Below are 7,081 nucleotides of genomic sequence, written 5' to 3' on the forward strand. Positions count from 1 at the left end.
GACGAGCTAGGCCCTGGCGAGTTTTGCATGTTTCTTTGGTAAGAAATGTTGAACCTTAAACACAGCATACTGCATATTAATTAGCATTGCATTTTGCATTGGCATAATAAAACTAGGAAAGCAACAAATTGATGTTTCAAATTTTGTTGATTGGATAGTAGGAAGAATAGCTCTCTGTTTCTAAGCATGTGTAGTTATCTAAGCACCATCCCATCTTCTTCTGCAGTTGCCTTTAATCCTTTTTAAACACTCAAATCCATTTGCATATATCGAACACATAGTCACGACTGATTTGGATTGGAGTTCAAACACGATAAACATTGAAGGTTAATGAAATTCTAATCTAGAGTGCCATTGATGTCAATGGACCTAAATTTTGATTGCGGTGTGGCCTGTTGCGACATGTCAAAAGATCAATTAGTAGTTGTTAGTCGTACCACTATACAATTCATTTCTGGAATTTAATGAAAATTGTTTGTGATTATTGCTTGGAATTATAGATAAGATTTTGAAAAGTTAATTCCTTTTATTGCTTCTTCTTGTTCGTCATTGCGGTTGCTCATAAAGGATATAAGGTGATGGGTACAATGTTAGTAATAAAGGGTTAGTTTGTTGATAGACTGCTTGAACTATTGAATAATGTTGCAACTCTCCCCCATATTCCTGATGTTCTTTCCTCTTGTTTTTTCGTCATGCCATACTTCGTTTTTGGGTTCATCTGTAAGTTTTTGCTGAATCTTTGAACCAGTTTTGGCAGTTGGTTGTTGATCCTGCCACCAAAGAACTATTGCATTATACTGAGAATCCAGTGACTTTTGTATGTACACGATGCAATTACTGTCCCAAAATTGTTCATTTAGTTGGTGCTTCATGATCTCAATTCTTTGTTTTATGTACTTTGTTACATGCCACATTATGTAAGGGTTATCTATTTTCTAAATGCAAATGAGTGATTTGATCAATTGTGGTCTATATGTATTTGTTCCCACATATTTTACTGCCATTCAAGAAGTCTCCAGTCATCGAGAAGGCAGAGGTTGGTCTTTTTCTTCACTGGCATTATAGTTATGGATTGGTTTGCACTTGGGATCAAATTCTGGCTCTAAAAATATTATATCACTTGATTTGTAATTATTGAGAACATATTTGATCACATGGCCAAATGAATTTTGTAGATTATGGATGCAATTATTTCTCATGGTTGCTTCTTGCGAGAATGTAGCGTTCAACACTCCATTGTGGGGGCGCGCTCACGTCTAGAGTCTGGAGTCAAACTTAAGGTGAGCTACCCTTTCTACGCATTGGTAACAACAGGCTACCAGATTCCAATATGTTAATCATATAATATTTCAAGCAGCACTTAGAATGCGCTTGAAAACATAAGCATGCTGGTGTTACGAGCTCTGATCACATTTGGTTATTTTAAATCGATTTTCAAGATACTATGAATTCTCAATGTTGATTGGATGTTTGGGTAGTTAAACTCACTGAAAATATGTGATCCTTTCCCTTTTTCATTTTTCCTTTGGTTTGGATTTCAGGAAGGTGATTGCATAATCCACTGAGCTGGGAAAAAGGGTAAAATCAGTTACGGGTGGCAATTATGTAGGAATGCATGGATACATTGATGGGAAAATCTCATTATTTTGTTGGTCTTTTATCTTTAACACTTGTAAACATGTTCTTTATGAGGAATATTTCTGTAGTTTCATTATAGACATTCCATTTCTACTATTGGATTGCTTGCCATCTTTGATTTTATGAAAATTTTAAATTTTTGGTTTTATTTCAAAATTTTGCATTTCTATTTTTTTTTTAAATGGAACCTACTGGGCACAATAACAAAAATAGTGCAAACATGGATGGAGAAAGTCATCTGACAAGTTTGTCAGAACATAGACACAAAAAGGCCTTTATTTGTGCCTGTGTCTTTGAGTACCAAACAGTGTATTGTGCCCTTTTAGTAATGGTGACGCCCATAGAGGGCACAGATACAAACTTAGTTGCTGCACGGTTGCCATTGGTCTATGGACGCATATGTTGGTGCCCTTTGACCTCAAAGGGCACAAATAATTTATAGTGTGCAGTGCCCATATTTTTTGTAGTGTCGACTGCCTTTGGACCTAAGCTTATATGGGTCTTCCATTATATCTTGAGTTGTTACTCTTATTTTCTTGGACCTTTTACATTTTCGGTAGTTATTTACCCGGTCCTTTTTGAATTTTGTACTAGTTTTTGCCTTAATGAAAATTGACTTTCGGATTAAAAAAAAAGAAGGTATAGTTACCTACCATTCAAAATGTTAGGCACCCACTAGTTTGTACGTGTTATCTTAGCAAGAGAAGTGTAGCTGCAACTAAACTACCTATTTTTTTGGTCGACATTCCATTAAATACAAGCTTGAATTGATTGACACATCAGATGATATCAGTGTGTGTCAGGACAAGTGCCATTACGTTAGTAGGCCACATTTCAGGACTTTTTTTCTTTCTCTAGTTTGTTTTTTCTAAATCTAAATTTCTATTTTGGGGAATTAGTTTAGTAGCCCTCTTACACAACCACCAACAAACATTTCAGGTCTTTTTTTCTTTCTTTAGTTTGTTTTTTCTAAATTTAAATTTCTATTTTGGAGAATTAGTTTAGTAGCCCTCTTACACAACCACCAACCAAAAATAGTTCTGTTACTGAAGTGTATGTACTAGATCCTTTTACCAACCACCAACCATAACAGGTTGAGTCAATTTACCTGTTAATTTTAATGGGTAAAATAATACGATTTGTCAAGAATTCGTTAAGATAGTAAATGTGACACGACACGATCCGTTTATTAGGCCTAATTAATAGTATCTCAAAACTAAATGCTCGTCACAATTTAACCAAGTTAAAATTTTTTAAAAATAATTTATTTACACATGACTACTTAGAAGAAATTTTTAAATACAATAATCACATCGTCATATGTTTTTATTATAACTGTAGGATTATTGTAGAAAATCCCCTTGAATATAATAAAAATTAATATAGAGTCTCATGAACCATTACTAAATTGAATGGGTCTTACAAATCCAACTAGTTTTTGGAAGGATCTCTATGTTCCTTTCTATTCCATTTGTAATTACTCTACTGGAAAAAAATAAAAATGAAAAACATATGCCTAAGGGACATATACACTTATAAGATAAGCTAATTTATCAGAGGGGATCATTCAGATCAATCAAAGAATTTGCTCAACAAAAACAGGTACAAAATAGACAGAATAGCCACAGAAAAATACAAAAGTATATACAAAAAAAGTTAAAAACAAGTACAAATTAAACATCTTAAAGTTTAAAAAATACAAAAAAAAAAAAATTAAAAAAGTGCAAAAAGAAACATAATTAATAGATACGATTAAACAGAGGTGCGCGAGTCGCTAAAAAATGAGTGTTAAAATCATTTTTGTTTTTAAATATGCTAAAAGCTAGGTTGGACCAATGTGCTCAAAATAGATGGTGGTCCTTTAGCTTTAGGCCGAAGTAGACACTTTTGGGAGACAGAAGCTTTGGATGCAATTCAGAATCTGTTCCCAAAAGTTGTATAAAACGCAGCCTAAGATCGGTCCATGTTCATAGTAATTTGGACAACAATAACAGATGCCGATCAGTTGACAATTCAGAATCTGTTCCCAAAAGTTGTATAAAACGCAGCCTAAGATCGGTCTATGTTCATAGTAATTTGGACGACAATAACAGATGCCGATCAGTTGATGAAGCAGTACTACTGTCCACAACTGAACTTGTTGATGTAAAGAAATCATCCCAAGGACCAGTCACTTCATTTGGAACATATTCAACTTCTTCATGATTTGGCTGCACATTAAAACCTTTAACTGATTTTTGAATCCCTTCCAGCTCCATTGCAACTTCCTTCATCGTGGGATGTCTCTTTCCATTCAAGTCCAAGCATCTTCTTGCAAGGCAAGCAAGTGCCTCAATCTGTTCTTTACTTTCTTTCTTCATAATCCGAACATGAACGATATCAAACAGATGTTTCTCTTCCATTTTACGAATGAAGTATGTGGCTAGACTTCTGCCTTATTCCGATCTTGTGAATGAAATTGGTTTTTGACTCGTCAAGAGCTCAACGAGGACTACTCCGAAGCTATAAACATCGTTCTTTTTAGTGAATTGGCTTGACTGGATGTACTCTGGATCCAAGTATCCAAAAGTGCCTTGAACTAGTGTTATTACATGAGTTTGATCGATGGAAATTGATCTTGAAGTTCCAAAATCAGCTACTTTTGCTCTGTACTTGTCATCTAAAAGTGTGTTTATGGATTTAATATCACAATGATAAATGGGAATAGAAGCTGATAAGTGCAGGTAGAAAAGGGCTTCAACGACCTCAATGGCAATTCTCAAGCGCATATCCCACGGAAGAGGAAACTCTTCATTATCTTCGTGGATATACTCAAAAAGGTTACCATTGGGAACATATTCATACACCAGTAGAGGAATCTTTGTCTCCAAACAACACCCGAATAGCTTAACCACATTCCTGTGGTTAAGTTGTGAAAGAATGACAATCTCGTTAATGAAAGGCCTGGGTTTCCCTTCATCAATCACCTTCGACTTTTTCACTGCAACAAGTCTTCCATCTGTCAACATTCCTTTGTAAATGGTACCTTGGCCTCCCTAACCAAGTATTCTGTTCACATTAAAATGATCTGTGGTCTTCTCTAGCTCATTTGGATCAAATATTTTTATTTTCTCAACATTGACTTCACCGGAGCTCAATTGTTCTTTTCTTCACTACCTTGGATAACCATTTTGTTTGAAGAACTTCTCTCGGCGTTTAGTGTCATTTCTTTTCTTCACTACCTTGGATAACCACCACGCAACAGCAAGAAGGAGTAATAGCCCCAAGCTTGCACCAACACCTGCACAAATCATTACATTTTACAAAAAAATACCCAAATCTTTGGTTAATCTCTTTGGAAAACTTAGTGAAATGTTCAAGTTTTTTTGCATTTGAGTCCACTGAAAGTTGCACCAGACCAACTGAGGGGACAGAGGCGTACCTATAACCATTGGTTTCATTGCAGATTTTTTCCTTTCAGGATGACTGTAAATGTAAGCTACATAACTCCCAAGAGAATTTCCACAGAAACAAGTGTTTCCAAGATTTTTTAGCAAACAAGGGTTCATCTGTGGATCCGCACATTCATCGATATCTGATACGAATTAAGTGCAAAAGACTGATTAACCAAACGGCAGAAGAATGAACATTATAAAAAATGAATTAGAAATAAATAGTGAAAATATTTGCCTTGTACTTGAGGCCATTTCTTGAAATGCCAAAGTATTTGTAGTTCAAAATAAAAAAAAAATAATTAAGAAGATAGTGAATTTGTGAGAGGTTTACCTTGGCATCCATCAGGAAGATACGAATTTCCTCTGTATCCCCCTTTGCAAAAACATCGAACCACGGAGTTCTGGTTACTAAAAGAGGTGGTATTTCCACACCGAGTTGAATTGTTTAAAGTTGTTGATTTATTCGTTGCAAGCGAGTCATATGTCCGTCTATCGATCCCCACTCCAGCACCACAGGAAAGTAGTCCATGTTTTGTATGTTTGAGGCTTTTCTTGGTCCTTCGTTCTCAAACCATTGTTGATCTACTAAGAATGCATACTTGCATCCCTCTATGCGTTCCCTGGTTTCCACGCTCTCTATAGATGTATTGAACATCTGAAGATCCGAAGGTACTACTACTACTACCTGCAGTTGAACCACTTCGGCATAAAGATAAGTACCCGTTAATGGTAGAACCGTTCATTGTCATCTGAGCCAAGTTGTTGCATCCGATATCAGTGAATCTATTGTTGCATTGGGAGAAAACAAAAGGGCCTCATTCCAAGCTCATAACATAGGCACTGCTCCTATCACCACACGTTGACTTTGCAGGATAGTTGACACAAATTGTGCCTAGTTTCATCGATACATTCAGAACTTCAAGTTTGGTGCTAATTAAGAAGGGCTTGGAAGGATTATAAGTATCATTGCAAGATATTGAAAACCATTCATCAAGGTAGTAGTTGGGTCCAATTCCAAAAGGGTATAGAATCGTAACACCCCCACACTCTGGTTGGCAACCAGACTTTGCCAGAGGCGGTGATTGTGCTAATGCACTACTCATTTACCAGAAAAGCAAAACCATCTGAAAAATTTGTACCAACATTTTCATCTCTCTCTCTCTGCCTTTGAATGTGACGGAAAAAAATCCGAGTTCCCCATCCCTGCTTTATAAAGAGGAGTCCGACTAATAATATATTCTTTTACGCGTTACGCAGAAAGATCAAAGTCAAAGAAGAAACATTGAAGGTTGGGCTCGGATATATAGTTCTTTGCACTTTCCTGCTGATTTCACTGAAGGCCTTACAAGATTGAAGGAACAATTCTTGGTATAATGAAATTTGTGTTGTGAAAATTCTCCAGCATTCTAGAATATTAGACCTGTTCCTTTCTCTCCAATCCATCTGAAGCCAAATTTTCAACAAGTCACTTTAACACGAGGAAATTCGCATGGAAATAGAATGGTTATGTTGATTTTTCCCTTCTTTTCTCAAATAATCTTTTTTTTTTAAAACATTGGCAATGTTCAATGCAGTATTGAAAACATTGGCAGTGTTATGAATGCCCACACATATTTTCAATGCCCATACAAAATGATATTGACTTGGGAGATGAAGGAGGATCGTACTTTCAAAGATGTGTAATGTAAATTTCAAAATGTTTGTCTGGAGTTGCTTTATAAATAGAGCACTCCGACTACTATCAAGATACACAGAAAGAACAAGAAGGATCAATAACATCATTATCTATCTCTCCCTCTTTTATTTGTCATCCCTTTGTGTTATAGTTATATTATGATATATTACACCTGCTTCTCTCATGTCATTAATAAAGGTTATCTCTCTAACTTTTACTTATTTATAACACGTTATCAGCACGACTCTCTAAATATAACCATTTCTCATTTCTCTTCGCCGAAATAAATCATTCCTTTTCGCCGAACGAAAAAAAAAAAAGTGTTTCCTCTAAG

At 35.7% G+C, this 7,081-nt stretch overlaps 1 pseudogene; it reads right to left on the reverse strand.

The window, feature by feature from the left end:
• Positions 1–3,704: 3,704 nt before the first annotated feature.
• Positions 3,705–6,175, reverse strand: LOC137709102 (wall-associated receptor kinase-like 1; annotated as a pseudogene).
• Between the last annotated feature and the right edge of the window lie 906 nt (positions 6,176–7,081).

The sequence above is a fragment of the Pyrus communis genome, chromosome 11, assembly GCF_963583255.1.
Source record: "Pyrus communis chromosome 11, drPyrComm1.1, whole genome shotgun sequence".
NCBI classification, from domain to species: Eukaryota; Viridiplantae; Streptophyta; class Magnoliopsida; order Rosales; family Rosaceae; genus Pyrus; species Pyrus communis.